The following is a 17,729-nucleotide window of genomic DNA, read 5'->3' on the forward strand; positions in this document are numbered from 1 at the left end:
AATGGCATTGTTGTGGTGGTAATAGTGGTGGTACACAGTGGCAGTAGCAGCATATGAAAAAAAAGAAAATGAAACCTTGAGTGGCCTGAGCGGAGCATTAGAACAGTACGATAGATAGCACAGTACACAAGAACAGTTCCATAATTTAGCCTAACAAATGCTAAAGTAAACAAAGTATAACTACTAGTTGCGTGGAGTTTGGCTTTGGCTACTACAAGAAATAGTACTGAAGGTGAAGGACACAGCAGCGTAATCATTCGCCACGTGTAGGAGGAGGATGTTCTTGATGATCAATCCAGTTGATGGCGCCCATGAAATCAGATTTGATTTGCAAATAGTCATGGGTCTGTGTCAAGCTGAGTAAGAATATATCCTCGGATTCCTTCACCAGCTTGAAATTTATTTTCTGTTGCTTTGACCTTATCCTCCCCAGCAAGTGTGTGGAATTATTGTTGTCATTTAGTCACACCTCAAAGAAAACCACACAGCCGGGGGGAAGAGGGTTAGGGTTTGAAAATTGGATGGGAATGGGTTTTTTTGGGAATGTTTCTTGGAGAGAGGAAAAAAAATCACAGCATGGACAAATAACAAATGAAGATAAACAGATCTTTGGATATGAAGATATCCATTAATCTTTTAAGGGACGTAAAGGAAGTGCATGCACTACAGCATGCATGAAGTTGATTGCTAAATGGATGGTTAGGTTACTTACTAACTATGAAGACACAATGTGACAGTACAGGGCTGCAGTAATTACGCAATTTCACTTGCCTATCTGCCCTCAGAGAGAATAAACAACACTTAGTACATGAAATTAGTTTTAAAAATAGAAAACAAAAACATATACAATGGCCGGAGGGATGAATTTGAAGCAGAGAGCAAACAAATGCACAGAGTCACAGTCATAGAAGTTCACAACAATAACATTATTTAAAAGATAAGAACTGTATATTGTAGTTGTCCTGTTGAATTTGGGAAGTTGCGTGCATCCAGCCATTCCTCTTATTCGCAGTACTCCTCCATTCCATATGACGCTCCGTCGATCAATCTTGGTGACCAGACACAATGTCCACTGCCTGCCTGGCGGATGCGGAATTGCGGATCGCTAATGGTAAGCCTGAGTTAATCATTTTTCCAATCGCACAGGGTAAAAGCCGGCCTGTAATTGTTGATGGAAAAACAGGAAGTGATATTAAAACACCACGGAGAAAAAAATATTAGGTACGCTGTGTAGTGCAAAAATAACACAGTTTCAGAGGCGACAATATTACATACAAGCATCATTTCGAAAGTGTGTAGTCTGGGTCTCCTTTTCAAGGATAGTAATTAGTAAGTATGGGCAAATTGTGCAGATCTGCGGTCTGCGAAATCTAAAAAAAAACACGAATCTGCGGTTTTTCCCACAAACTCACGGATTTTTTGCGATTTGCATAACAATTACTGGAGTACTTTCTACTGGCTAATCCAGTAAGTGCTACCTCGTTGGGTAAATGTATAGCGCTTTTCCTACACTACAGCTGCGTAAAGTGCTAAAAGAGTTCTCTCCAGTGACATCTGCAATAGCGCATTATCGGCAATGTTAGCCTAGGGGCCGAAATACACCTTAGAAACAGGGCCAAATCACCTTTCCCTTCAAATAAGGACCAAACTGCTGTTTGATAACAAAATTAGACCTTCCCATCAGTGCTCCCAGACCCCTAAACCCACTCCCAAAAATCTAGAACACCCCCAAACAGCCCCCCAAAAACATGTAATACTGCTATCCCCAAAGAGGCCTAAGTGAAAATTGTGCAAAAACACATTCTGAAACTAGGCCAAACCCCCCCTTTCCACCATGGATTTTCATCAAACCACTTGCAATCAAAACTAGACATTCCCAACTCTCATCCCAGCTAAGCAAATCCACTAAGAACCACCTACAACACACTTCAATCGCACCCTAAAATCCCGCAATAATCGAAAATTAAAATGGGCATTCATGGCAGTGGTTTTCCTCTCTCGACTTTGCCTAAACACACCCTTCCCATCAATCGATTCCTCCCAAATTTCATGCACGACCACCAATTCCCCCTCCACTCACAGAAGCCCCGTACCCCTAGCTCAACTGGAATACCGCAAACACACTTTCTCCTTGCGGCCCCAAACCGCTCAGTGGATAACATGGCAAATCGCGCCTTGAAAATAAATTGCTGTTTTCAGCACTTCCACTACTTCGATCCTCTTGAAACTTACCAGGACACTTGTTCCAGTGATTCCCAAGAAACTCAGCAACTCAGAACAAAATCGATCCACTGGAAGATGTACCACTTTTCACCCAAAACACACGTGCCCGTGCCAGAGGAACATCAGTTAAACACCCCAAAAAGTCGAAAAACACACACAAATCAACACAATCCAATGACATCCATGCCCTCAATGATGTTTAAATTCAAGAGGCCCCACACAAAGTCATGGTCCATGCACCACTCACTACCCTTGGGCATAATGGGTGAAAGCAGGGCTGGATGGGTGCAGGCCAAAGGCTCAAAGCACACTGCCTGGCTTCAAAATGGCCCCTTGTCCACCAGCCACATGGCCAGGCCCTGCCTGGACCAGGCCTCAAAATGGCCCCCACCCTCATGGCCAAGCCCCAACACCACCCCAAAAAGTCGAAAAACACACAAAAATCACCACAATCTAATGCCATCCGTGCCCTCAATGATGTTTAAATTCAAGAGGCCCCACACAAAGCCTTGATCCATGCACCACTCACTACCCCTGGGCATAATGGGTGAAAGCAGGGCAGGCTGGGTGCCGGCCTATAGCTCAAAGCACACTGCCTGGCTTCAAAATGGCCCCTTGTCCCCCAGCCACATGGCCAGGCCCTTCCTGGACCGTGCCTCAAAATGGTCCCCACCCACATGGCCAGGGCCCAACAACACACCAAAAAGTAAAAAAAACACACAAAAATCACCACAATCCAATGCCATCCATGCCCTCAATGATGTTTAAATTCAAGATGCCCCACAGAAAGCCTTGCTCCGTGCACCACTCACTACCCCTGGGCATAATGGGTGAAAGCAGGGCAGGCTGGGTGCAGACCTATGGCTCAAAGCACACTGCCTGGCTTCAAAATGGCCCCTTGTCCTCCAGTCACATGGCCATGCCCTGCCTGGACCGGGCCTCAAAATGGCCCCCACCCACATGGCCAGGCCCTAACAACACCCCAAAAAATCGAAAAACACAAAAATCACCACAATCCAATGCCATCCATGCCCTCAATGATGTTTAAATTCTAGAGGCCCCACACAAAGCCTTGGTCCATGCACCACTCACTACCCCTGGGCATAATGGGTGAAAGCAGGGCAGGCTGGGTGCAGGCCTATGGCTCAAGGCATACTGCCTGGCTTCAAAATGGCCCCTTGTCTCACAGTCACATGGCCAAGCCCTGCCTGGACCAGGCCCCAAAATGGCCCCCACTCACATGGCCAGGCCCCAACAACACCCCAAAATGTCAAAAAACACAAAAATCACCACAATCCAATTCCATCCATGCCCTCAATGATGTTTAAATTCAAGAGGCCCCACACAAAGGCTTAGTCCATGCACCACTCACTACCCCTGGGCCTACCGGGACAGGGTGGCTTTACACGCACCCCAAAATTAAACCCAAATTCCACATATAACAGTGAGCTATTAAGTTCAATACCACGACATGATGAGATTTGAGTTCAACAAAACTCACAGAAACAGTTGTATCATGCACCCATGACTAACCCTGGGCCTTGTGGCTACCCACAATATATTTTATTAAAAGTTTAAAAACTGCAATGCCCCAAACAAACAACACCAACTTACTTGTAAAATCTCAAATCCAAAAGTGATCCTAAGTCCAAAAAGTCCTCAAATACAAATATCCAGCAGCAGCCACAAAAAGTAATCCTTCCAGCTCCAAAGTACTGGGAGGAGCCTGCTGGGCAGAAACAGGAAGTTGGAGATGGCGGGCCGCGATGACATACTCGCGGTCGAAAAACTCTCACGCGATCACGGCGCAACATCCGAAATGGCGCAGAACATGCAAGACAGACTCAAGGTAATTCAAAGCTGCGTGCGCGATATTGTGTTTTTCAAGCGCGCCCAAGCAAAAAAATTAGCCTGCTTGCGAATTGCGGATTCCTTGGCAAATTTTCGAGATTCGCGGATCGCGAAATTGCCAAAAATCTGAAAATTCCGCGAACGGAACGGATTTTGCGCCCATGCTTAATAAATACACAGACACAGATAGATAGTTGAAGTGGGTACGGGCACGTATGCTCGACTCCATTTTATTACGCTGTTGTTGGTAACAAGTAGAATAGTAATCATGATTCATACAGATATTTAATCATAACGGTTTATGACTTCTGTTGTACAAAGGTAGCAACATTGTATGTGAAATAATACACAGAACATTCTATCGTAAAGGGTTCATGAGTTGTGGTGCACTGAGGTAGGGGCGGTTTGTGTGGAGCCTGCGATGATGCATGGTTCAGGCAGACCGCACTGGTAAAAATCTGTTTTGACTTCAGATTTTTTCCTTAACAAGGGCATGTGATGATTATTTACGGTGTACTGAGTTAGTGGTACATGTGGTGTTTATCGTATGCAAAAAAGTAGGAATCCAAAGTACTGGATTCAGAGACCAAGTTTGTGTGTCATGGTCACTGCTCAGAATTTGTCAGTACAGACCAAAAGGGAAAGAAAAATTTCTTTCTAGAGTCCCCTCACTCACCGGGGTTTCCCCACGGTGACATGCTTCATCATTGGGGCCATCCCAGTTCTCTACGAAAAAGGGGCGTGCTGCGACTAGCGAACTACGCAGGAGCACTTTTGTTGTGAGAGACTATGTGTGGTGTAAGGTGAGATAGTGGTGGGGTGGGTGTGTGTGAACTTATTGCGTAGCCGCGTCCACATGATACGCACAGCGTAAGCGCACCCAGAAGCACTCGAGCGAATACGATCGCGCAACGTAAACATCCGACGCGCTTACGCAAAGAGACCCAGGGCGTGCCTACGGGCGCGCCCGGGGGCGCGTCGCATAAGCGCGTCAGGTCATGTGACCTGAAAATAACACTTTTAATTGGTGCAGAACAGTTTTGCTTTCATAATGATGAAATTCCTAGTCTTGTGACCTGAAAATAACACTTCTCATTGGTTCAGGACATTTTCTTTTCCAAATTATGAAAGACCCCACCTTTTTTCCTTATTCTGACTTTGTCCTTTGACTGAGGAAGACCTGTTTTGAAATTTATTAGGTATATTATGTACTTTGAAATGGCTACAGTTGCAGCATCAGCTGGAGCATCTCCACCACCACCACCACCACCACCAAGAGGACCACCACAACATCACATTGGTGGTCAAGAAGAAGAGGAGGAGGAGGAAGAGGAGGAGGGGACGAGGAGGAGGTGGTTGGAAGAACACAATACCCCATACCAACCCAAGCCACACATTGTATGGGAGTTTTTTTCCATACCTGAGGGAAAAAAGAAAGTGAATGCGGCAAAGGTGACTTGCCTTATCTGTGACACGGAACTCCCAAGGGGTAACCTAAATAAAAAATATTCATTTGGGAACAATACCACGATAAGGCACATGCAGCGCAAGCACCCTAACAACTATGCTGCCGCCGACATGAGAGAACTGGCCAGCAACCCTCCCCAATCTACACCAAGCACCTCCAAACGAAAACAACCCACTCCATCGGGACCAGAGACAAGGGAGACAATCCCTTGCATTCAACCACGATTTGGAGAATTTAGGGTCACCTGTATTTTTTGCGGTAAGACCATCTCCTATGGTGAGCAGAGCCTAAAGCTCATCCTCCTTGCTGGTGACAACCACAATTGCCCCAAAAAACCCTAATTTTTTCCTGATTTTTTTTTGCTCCTGTTGAGCCATTTTCAATTCCCTGTTTTTTGTTTCTCTCCATAAAAATAACCAAAAAAAAAATACAAAATAGTTCATAAAAGCCAAAAAAAGTACAAAATGTTCAAAAAACATTAGAAAAATATAAAATAACTAAAAGAAAAAAAAACAGTTCTTTTTAGAACTACCTCCAATTTTTTAAAAAAGGCTACTTTTTTAAAAACTCTATCATTCATTTTTCCCCATGGCACTCTCCCCGGTCTGCTCCCCTGTGCGCGTACCGGGCCCTCCCCCCGTGCAAATCAAATCACCCGCGGGGCCCTTTTATAGCCTCCACATCAAACCTAGGGGGTCAAGGGGGGTCTACTCTGCCCCCTTATGGTCATTTCCCCCTTTGTTTTTCCCACCTCTTGTGTCTCGATCCTACCGAGACACAAGATGGCGGCCGCTCCGGAATGTTTCGGATGTTTACAGACACCCGAGAGCCAATCAGCTTTCCGTGCGCACCTCGCGTGGCGTGCCCAGAGCGCTCCCCGGAGCAAGTACTGGGGCGCTGCCATAGATATATATATTTTTTGGAACCTAAATTACTCAAAAACCACTGGAGCACATATCTTGAGACATAGCAAAGGCACATCGGGCTACCAGTCCCTACAATTTTGCCAAGTTTGGTGGAAATCCATTCAGCCGTTCGGGCTAAAAGTGAGGTTGACCGCCCTAAGGAAATTAACATGGGGAAAACACGTTTTGGGACCGGCGCCAAAGTTATTCACAATAGAATTTTTAGATTTTGCATTGAAAAAAATCCTAACTATAACTACCTACTGGCGACCGCCAGTAGGTAATATATATATATAAATATGTGTGTGGCTGTGTCTTTACAAGCGAGAGTACATATGTGGATGGAACCATCACCATCCTTTCACCGCACCCCCCAGAAGAGTGCAGCAGCGCCATGATGGAAACGAGCGAGCAGAGCCCCTGCATACACGCTGAGCACCGCCAAGCAGCCTCTGGGTAGGAGCCGACCAGGGTAAGCATCCAGCTTGCTAGTCTGACGGGCATATATCCGCCTACTACTCCGCTATTGTGAGGTCGCCTGGCTGGCGAGGGGAGACCACTCGTCCGCCTTGATCCACACATGGGGCGGCAAGACAAAACAGGACTACCAGTCCCATCAGGCACTGGGACATTTGGACTGCCCATCAGGGGCGTGCCATGATCATTATCAGGGCTGGTACCTGCATTCCCATCATCAGTTCGCCAAATCCTCTGAAGAGAAGGCAGGAGCCTTCGAAACGCGTCAGGAATTCCACGGCGAAATGGGACTGAATCACTTTCTCTTGAGCTCCTCAGCTATTCAAGCATGCTGTGGCAAGAAAGACGAGTTCAAGCTTCTCCCCGCGTGTGTGGCTGTGTCTTTACACGCAAACGTACATATGTGGATGGAACCATCACCATCCTTTCACCGCACCCGCCAGAAGAGTGCAGCAGCGCCATGATGGAAACGAGCGAGCAGAGCCCCTGCATACACGCTGAGCACCGCCAAGCAGCCTCAGGGTAGGAGCCGACCAGGGTAAGCATCCAGCTTGCTAGTCTGATGGGCATATATCCGCCTACTACTCCGCTATCGTGAGGTCGCCTGGCTGGCGAGGGGAGACCACTCGTCCGCCTTGATCCACACATGGGGCGCCAAGACGAAACAGGACTACCAGTCCCATCAGGCACTGGGACATTTGGACTGCCCATCAGGGGCGTGCCATGATCATTATCAGGGCTGGTACCTGCATTCCCATCATCAGTTCGCCAAATCCTCTGAAAAGAAGGCGGGAGCCTTCGAAACGCGTCAGGAATTCCACAGCGAAATGGGACTGAATCACTTTCTCTTGAGCTCCTCAGCTATTCAAGCATGCTGTGGCAAGAAAGACGAGTTCAAGCTTCTCCCCGCGTGTGTGGCTGTGTCTTTACACGCGAGCGTACATATGTGGATGGAACCATCACCATCCTTTCACCGCACCCGCCAGAAGAGTGCAGCAGCGCCATGATGGAAACGAGCGAGCAGAGCCCCTGCATACACTCTGAGCACCGCCAAGCAGCCTCAGGGTAGGAGCCGACCAGGGTAAGCATCCAGCTTGCTAGTCTGACGGGCATATATCCGCCTACTACTCTGCTATCGTGAGGTCGCCTGGCTGGCGAGGGGAGACCACTCGTCCGCCTTGATCCACACATGGGGCGCCAAGACAAAACAGGACTACCAGTCCCATCAGGCACTGGGACATTTGGACTGCCCATCAGGGGCGTGCCATGATCATTATCAGGGCTGGTACCTGCATTCCCATCATCAGTTCGCCAAATCCTCTGAAGAGAAGGCGGGAGCCTTCGAAACGCGTCAGGAATTCCACGGCGAAATGAGACTGAATCACTTTCTCTTGAGCTCCTCAGCTATTCAAGCATGCTGTGGCAAGAAAGACGAGTTCAAGCTTCTCCCCGCGTGTGTGGCTGTGTCTTTACACGCGAGCGTACATACATATATATATATATATATGTTACCTACTGCCGGTCGCCAGTAGGTATATATAGTTAGGACCTAGTTACCATAGGAAATTCTGAACATTCTATTGGGAATAACTTTGGCGCCGATTGAGGGATCTGCCTGTACTTTTCCTTAAATATGCCTTGCTGTGCTCCGCTCCTTCCCTGAAATATTCGGGGGGATTCGTCAAGCGGGGGCCGAGAAAAAAGGGGGGTCTCAAAACATATTTTCCCCTTGTTAATTTCCGTAGGGACATTCTGACAAGGCTACAGCTTGAACGGCTGAAAAGAATTACACCGGATTTGGCAAAATTGAAGGGACTGGTATGCTTCAGTTCCTTTTGTATGTTTTGTGTAAATCCCTCCAGTAGTTTTTGAAAAAATTGAATGTGAAATGTAGCCCAATGCACTTTTCCATAGGACCTTTAGACACGGCTACAGCCCGAACAGCTGAATGGAATTACACCAAACTTGTCAAAATGGTAGGGACTGGTATGCAGTAGTGCCTTTTTTATATTTGGTGAAAATAGCTCCAGAAGTTGTTGAGAAAATTGGATTTTCCCAAATTATATATCTATGGATGGGACACCGTGAGTGCACTGTAAGCTAACTGTACTCTCTACCTTCATGAGTATGCGCTGCATGCTGATTGGCTGCCACTGTCTGTCACCACTCTAAAACAGAAATTGTTGGCAGCCATCTTGTGCCTCGGTAGACTGAGGCACAGGAAAGCAGAAAAACAAACGTGTTGAACTCAAAAAGGGGGCAGGGTAGAAGCACCCTGACCCACTAGGCCTGCTCAGGGTGTCCCACAAGGCCCCCCCAGGCCCAAAATTATATTTTTTTTCAGAAAATCGCAGGGGTACGCGCACCGTACAGAGTACAGTAAGCTTACAGTAAGCTTACTGTACGCGTAGTGTGCGCGTATGGTGCACGTACGGTGCGCATACCCCTGCGATTTTCCCCCAAATTTGTTTAAAAAATTGGGCATTGGGGGGGCCTTGTGGGACCCCCTGAGCAGGCCCAGGGGGTCAGAGTGCTTCTACCCTGCCCCCTTTGCATGTTGTGCACCTTTGTTTCACTGCTTTCTTGTGCCTTGGTTCTGCCGATGCACAGGATGGCTGGCAACACTTCCTGGTTTGGAGTGTTGACAGACAATGGGAGCCAATCAGCATGCCTTTCACAGGAAAGCAGCATGCTCATTAGCTGTCAACACTTTTAACCAGGAAGTGTTGGCATTCATCTTGTGCTAGGTAGACCGAGGCACAAAAGAAGCAGAAAAACAAACGTGTAGAATGCAAAAAGGGGGCAGGGTAGAAAAACCCTGACCCCGTAAGGGATCTCAGGTGGTCCCACAAGGATATTACCATATTTAAACGTTATCCTCTAATAAAATTAGCATTTAAAAAACCTTGAAAATTCATTTGAGATGTCATCAGTGATGTCACTGACCATGTCATGAATGATGTAACATGTGACATCATCAGCAGTGGATTGCGGGTGCGCGAAATATAGTTAGTACAACTAACTATATAGGAGCAATTTCAATGGTTTTTTAAATGCTAATTCATAACTATGTATGACCTGAAACCTATGGTTTTTTCAGTGAATTTGCACGGTTTTTTAAATGCTAATACCTAACTATATATGACCTGAAACCTATGGTTTTTTCAGTGAATATATATATATATATATATATTACCTACTGGCTGTCGCCAGTAGGTAGTTATAGTTAGGACCTAGTTTCCATAGGAAATCCGCAACATTCTATTTGGAATAACTTTGGTGCTGGTTGACGAATCTTCGCGAAATTTTCCAAGATGATGGGGTGCTCCGCTCTGCTCCAATCCTGAAAGTTTTGGGGTGATTCGTCAAGCGGGGGCAGAGAAAATTGGGGTTTCCCAAAACATGTTTACACAATACAATTTTCCATAGGGACCTTTAGACACGGTAACAGCCCGAACTGAACGGAATTACTCCAAATTTGGCAAAAAGGTAGAGTTTGGTTCGCAAAGTACACTTTTTGTTAAATGGTGTAAATCCATTTGGTAGTAGATTGAAAAAATCTAAAGTAAAATCATAGATATATCTATAGACGAAGTACCGTACGCGTACCCTCCCGAGCACGAGCTTTATGCTAATTGCCTGTCAACACTCGAAACTAGGAAGTGTTGACAGCCATTTTGTGCCTCCATACAACCGAAGCACAAGAAAGCAGAGAAAAGAAAATAAGCAGAACACGCAAAGGGGGCAGGGTAGAAACACCCTGACCTCCTAGGCCTGCTTAGGGGGTCCCACAAGGACCCCAAAGGCCCCCAAAGATTTTTCTTAAATCGCGGGACGAAGCGCGGCTCACGCGTTGTAATGTAAATTTGCACCGAAGGGGACAAGTCCTGGGGGCTTTATAAAAAAGTGTGGGGGGCCCAATTCCCCCACACTGCCACAGGGACCGTCACCCCCTGGGCAAAGTAGGTATATTAGCAGGGGCACATGGCTCCCCGCAGCCCAGGGGACCGCCACCCGAGGCTTAAATGTGTAATGATGGGGGGCCTCTAAGGCCCCCCGAGCCCCGGGGACCGCCACCCCCGGGGCTTCATCATGATGTATGCAGGGGGCTCACGGCCCACCTGCAGTCCCGGGAACTGCCACCCCCTGGGGCTTCTTTTTACAAAAGAAAAAAATGTAAAAGCTGTGTGGGGGGCTCAACCCCCCCACATGCCCTGGTGACCTGGGGCACTAAATTTTGAAATTGGGGGGTCTGTGACGGACCCCCCAGCCCCGTGACCACCGCCCCCTGGGCTTTTAACTGTTGGGAGGGGGGCTATGTGGCCCCCCTTCCAACAGTTAAAAGCCAAGGTGCTGCGGTGCTGAGACGTGTAAAGAGGCCACACCCCATTTTACACCTCTCTGCAACACAGCCCCCTGGTGCATACTGGAGGTTCCTGGTGGACTAGTTGACCCCAGTATTCAAGGGGACTTAATCCCCTAACTTTGAACATGCCACGGGCGCGTTTGCACAATGGTGAAGGTAGGGGGGGCTTGAGGTGATGTGTGTGCAAACACACCCTGTGGCACGTTTTAAGTTGGGGAACTAATTCCTCTTCATTCCAGAGGTCTGCTAGGGGCCAACTAGCCCACCAGGTACATCCAGTAGGTGCCACAGAGCTGCGTTGCGGAGTGTTGTAAAAAACACCTCTCTGCAAAGCAGCTCCCTGCCGAATACTGGAGGTACCCGTTGGGCTAGTTGGCCCACAGGGAAACTCAGGAATAAAGAGGAATTAATTCCCCAGCTTAAAATGCACCACAGGGCGTGTTTGCACACATGTCACCTCAGGCACCACCCCCTTCCTTAAGCATTGTGCAAATATTCCTCTAATATCAGCCGAACTACGAATTCCGATTTACTCACCTGTTATCAGGAGTGACCTCAGTGCTGCAACTTTAAGCCCAGTACTGATCCTGAAAAGTAATTCTATCCTACTTACCAGTTACTTGAATTTCCTTCCTTAGGAATCTAGGGTGTGGTTTTCACCAGGAAAGTTTCTAAGTGTGGAGCTTTGGAACTTTAAAATATTCCTATAAACGTTTCCAAGTCTGGAGTTTTGGAATTTACAAATAGTCTTATAAAATCAGCAGAACTACGAATTCCGATTTACTCACGTGTTATCAGGGGTGACCTCAGTGCTGCAACTTTAAGCCGAGTACTGATCCTGAAAAGTCATTTTAACCATACTTACCAGTTACTTGAATGTCCTTCCTCAGGAATTCATTGTGTGGTTTTTACCAGAAAAGTTTCCAAGTGTGGAGTTTTGGAACTTTAAAACATTCCTATAAAATCAGCAGAACTACGAATTCTGATTTACTCACCTGTTATCAGGAGTGACCTCAGTGCTGCAACTTTAAGCCGAGTACTGATCCTGAAAAGTAATTTCAACCGTACTTACCAGTTACCTGAATTTTCTTCCTTAGGAATCCATTGTGTAGTTTTCACCACAAACGTTTCCAAGTCTGGAGTTTTGGAATTTACAAATAGTCTTATAAAATCAGCAGAACTACGAATTCCGATTTACTCACGTGTTATCAGGGGTGACCTCAGTGCTGCAACTTTAAGCCGAGTACTGATCCTGAAAAGTCATTTTAACCATTCTTATCAGTTACTTGAATGTCCTTCCTCAGGAATTCATTGTGTGGTTTTTACCAGAAAAGTTTCCAAGTTTGGAGTTTTGGAACTTTAAAACATTCCTATAAAATCAGCAGAACTACGAATTCTGATTTACTCACCTGTTATCAGGAGTGACCTCAGTGCTGCAACTTTAAGCCGAGTACTGATCCTGAAAAGTAATTTCAACCGTACTTACCAGTTACCTGAATTTTCTTCCATAGGAATCCATTGTGTAGTTTTCACCACAAACGTTTCCAAGTCTGGAGTGTTGGGATTTACAAATAGTCTTATAAAATCAGCAGAACTACGAATTCCGATTTACTCACGTGTTATCAGGGGTGACCTCAGTGCTGCAACTTTAAGCCGAGTACTGATCCTGAAAAGTCATTTTAACCATTCTTATCAGTTACTTGAATGTCCTTCCTCAGGAATTCATTGTGTGGTTTTTACCAGAAAAGTTTCCAAGTGTGGAGTTTTGGAACTTTAAAATATTCCTATCAAATCAGCAGAACTACGAATTCTGATTTACTTACCTGTTATCAGGAGTGACCTCAGTGCTGCAACTTTAAGCCCAGCACTGACCCTGAAAAGTAATTCTAATCGTACTTACCAGTAACTTGTATTTCCGTCCATAGGAATCCATTGTGTGGTTTTCACGAGGACAGTTTCTAAGTGTAAAGTTTTGGAACTTTCAAATATTCCTATAAAATCATCAGAACGTTGAATTCCGACTTACTCACCTGTTATCAGGAGTGACCTAAGTGCTGCAACTTTAAGCAGAGTACTGATCCTGAAAAGTAATTTTAACCGTACTTACCTGTTACTTGAATTTCCTTCTATCGGAATCCATTGCGTGGTTGTTCCCGGAAAAGTTTTTAAGTGTTTAGTTTTGGAACTTTAAAATATTCCTATAAAATCAGCAGAACTACGAATTCCAACTTACTCACCTGTTATCAGGAGTGACCTCAGTGCTGCAAATTTAAGCCGAGTACTGATCCTGAAACGTAATTTTAATCATACTTACCAGTTCCTTGAATTTCCTTCCATTGGAATACACTGTGTGGTTTTCACCTGAAAATTTTCTAAGTGTGGAGTTTTGGAATATACAAATATTCTTATAAAATCAGCAGAACTACGAATTCCGATTTACTAACCCGTTATCATGAGTGACCTCAGTGCTGCTTCTTTTAGCCCAGCACCGACCCTAAAAAGTAATTCTAACCGTACTTACCAGTAACTTGTATTTCATTCCATAGGAATCCATTGTGTGGTTTTCAGCAGAAAAGTTTCTAAAAAGGTGTTTATTTTTGAAACGTACAAATATTCCTCTAAAATAAGCCGAACTACGAATTCCGATTTACTCTCCTGTTATCAGGAGAGACCTCAGTGCTGCATCTTTCAGCCCACTACTGATCCTGAAAAGTAATTCTAACCATACTTACAGTAACTTGAATTTACTTCCATAGGAATCCATTGTCTGGTTTCACTTGGAAATTCTTCTAAGTGTGGAGTTTTGGAACTTTAAAAAATTCTTTTAAAATCAGCCAAACTACGAATTCCGATTTACTCACCTGTTATCAGGAGAGACCTCAGTGCTGCATCTTTCAGCCCACTACTGATCCTGAAAAGTAATTCTAACCATACTTACAGTAACTTGAATTTCCTTTCATAGGCTAACATTGACTGGTTTCAGTTGGAAATTCTTCTAAGTGTGGAGTTTTGGAACTTTAAAAAATTCCTCAAAAATTAGCCGAACTACGAATTATGACTTACTCACCTGTAATCAGGAGAGACCTCAGTGCAGCATCTTTCAACACAGTTCTGATCCTGAAAAGTAATTTTGACCCTACTTACCAGTTACTTGAATTTTCCTCCATAGGATTTCATTGCGTGCTATATAAAATATATATAAATTAAGAAAATATATAAAATAAAAATAAAAAATACTACAATTTCAACAATTATTTTTTCAATGTTTATTACAAATATGTAATGTAATTCAAAAAATAAAATATCTTAAAACAAATAGTTTAAAACAATGTAGTAAATCAGTATAAAAAATATAACAATTAATACATTTAAAAATTATCATTTACAAAACCTCTGAAATTTACTGAAAAAACCATAGGCTTCAGCCACGTTATAGTTAGGAATTAGCGTTTTAAAAACCTTAGCAATTCATTGAAAAAAAAAAAGGTTTCACACATGTTATAGTTAGCTGGACATTTCACTCATACAAAACCATTGAAATTTACCCGTTATAGTTAGTTCAGCTAACTATAACTAGCGCGCCCGCAATGCACTACTGATGACGACACATATTACATCACTCATGACATGGTCAGTGACATCACTCATGATATCACTGATGACATCTCAAATGACATCACTGATTACATCATCCAGTGAATGTGTGTCTTTCTGAAAAATAAAAAAAATTACATTTGTATATGTAAAGGTCAATAGAAGAATAAATGGGTAAATAAGTGTCTAAATGGATTTTTTTTGTAAAAATGATTGCATAACAGACTTATTAAGAGTATCTCAGTGAATACATGTATTAGCAAGTAATGTTTAAACATGTAAATATCTGTATCAGTGTCTCACTTTATCTATATGTGGCTGCATGGGTTGGTGAGTAGCTACATGAATGTCTATATGGGTTATTAGTTGGTTTTTAAGTATCAGTATGAGTGTCTGTATGGTTTCGTGGCGGGTATTACTTAGCCCATAGATGCATGCACCTGGAGAGTTTGGTTTTCTAAATTCAGCTGAAATATTTAGATGAAAGTCAGGCCCAGAATGTGGAATTATCATGGAATCAGACACAGAATGACCAATTCACCTGGACATTTCTCATCTCTTGGTGGACCCTAAGAGTCCAACTCATACTGGGACAGATTACCCCACAACAGCAATGGTACATTTCTGACTTATTTACCAGGCCATAATAAAAGCCTGTGTGTGAACTGGTATCAAAATGACCAATCTTGTATGTAATTGAGAATCTACATGTTTGTGCCTAAGAGTGTTCTTTTTTTGGAACCTTTATACACCACCCATCAATGTTTCCTAAAATTGTCACCACTAAGGATAGTGAAAGGAAATGTGAGTTTTAACAACCTTCTATTTAGACGAGGTGCTCTCCCACTTCCATTGAACATGTACATTGAAATACATTGAAAATATGTTGCACTTTCATCACTGAGTCTTGTACTGCTATACCACTACTGTCATCTTCTAGACCAACAGAAATCACATAAACAGTTCGGTTGTGGTCACTTTACATTCCTATTTCCCCGCCAGTCCCTGTTGTTTTGCATTGACACATTATGATGATATTTGAGTGAGAACAGTGCAATGAATGAAAACTACAAATGTTGCCAACCTTCGAGTGTGATCTAAAAGAATAAAGTCATTGCTCTGTATCAATCTGAAAATGTTTTTAAGTGTTAAGGTTTACTGTTGCTCAATGTGACAAAGTCTGTAACATTACCTGTGAACATGTGGTGTAGCAAACCTTTGGCTCCATCCTTTTATGTTTGGATAGGCCACATATATATTTACATTTGGCCTTATGTACGATGCGATGAAATAATACCAATGAGATATGGTTCACCAAAGGTATAATAAGTACATTTATTGTGTGCTTTTGACATATGCGTGTGTGTGTATTGGCAGAGTCAGTAAGGTGGTCGATGGATGCAGGAAGCTCAGAGATGCTGGTACTCCTGGATCTGTCAGCCGCCTTCGACACGGGTGATCACGCTAGACTCTTGATGCGACTGGCTGAGATAAGCATTGGGGTGGATACATTCGTATCTGTCTCAGAGAACACAGAAGGTGGCACTAGGGACTGTCTCTTCAACCCCCAAAGTCCTCAGCTGTGGCGTCCCGCATTGGTCGGCACTCAGCCCCCTCTTGTTCAACATCTACCTCGCTCCTCTCTTTACGTTGATTGCCAATTGGGGTGTCAAGGCAATCTCTTATGCCGATGACACCCAGTTGGTATTTCCGTATTCAGAGGTGTCGCAGGAGTCCTTCTTGAGCTTCAAGGGCTGTCTCCAAGATGTGACCTGTTGGATGAACATGAACAAATTAAAACTAAACACCAATAAAACGCAAGTGATCTTTTTTGGTAAAGGCCCCTCTCCTCCCTCAGAGCTATGGTGGCCAGCGGAGATGGGCCAAGCGCCCTCACCTAGCCTCACGGCAAAAAATCTTGGAGTGAGGTGGGATGACAGCCTGTCCTTTACCTCGCATATTCAACAGGTAGTCGGTTGTTGTTTGAGCAAGCTGAGGAAACTCCGTAAGGTTCTGAGACTTCTCCCTGAGAGTTGTCGGAAAACAGTAATCCATGCCACAGTAACATCTAGGCTGGATTACGCCAACGGGCTCTATCTGGGCTTACCTAAATACCTGATTCCAAAACTTCAGTTGGTCCAAAATGCGGCTGCGAGACTGTTATTGCGGATTCCTTTTAAGCATTCAGTCTCTCCGTATCTGTGATCACTGCACTGGCTACCAGTTGCCAACAGAATCAAATTTAAGGCACTTACGTTGGCCTTCAGATCCCTGTTTGGCACCTGTCCTAAGTATTTGAAAACCCGACTCCTGAGATACGTCCAGGCCCGTGCGCTTCATTCCAATTGCCGTGTTCAACTTGTCGTCCCACGAGCAAAAAGGGCTCGATTGGGGGGTCGAACTTTTTTGGCAAATGTTACAATGCTATGGAACACCCTGCCCCCAGCAATTCAGCAAGCCCCCTCTGAACCTTGCTTCAAGCGGTTGATAAAGACTTGGCTCTTCCCCCAACCACGCTAAGCTCCCTCGCTTCAACCATCCAGGTCAACTGTGTTCTTCCTAGCGCCGGGACACCTCCTCGTGAGGTAGCTGTTCGCGCTTTACAAAATGCTGTATTATTATTATTACCTTCTCTGAAACATCTGGCTTGCGGTAATTAATCTTCTGTAGGTTTAGATTGTAAAGTGGTGCACTAAAATGCGTTTAATACCGTGCATTTACCAGGAATTAGTGAGAATGAATCATATGTGTGTTCAATATTTACTCTATAATTTGTGACCACATGTCATTTTTGTTTAATAATATATGTATTATGCCACATAGAGTACAGAATAATAAAGCTTGA

This window comes from Lissotriton vulgaris, chromosome 2_1 (assembly GCF_964263255.1).
Source record: "Lissotriton vulgaris chromosome 2_1, aLisVul1.2, whole genome shotgun sequence".
Classification (NCBI taxonomy): Eukaryota; Metazoa; Chordata; class Amphibia; order Caudata; family Salamandridae; genus Lissotriton; species Lissotriton vulgaris.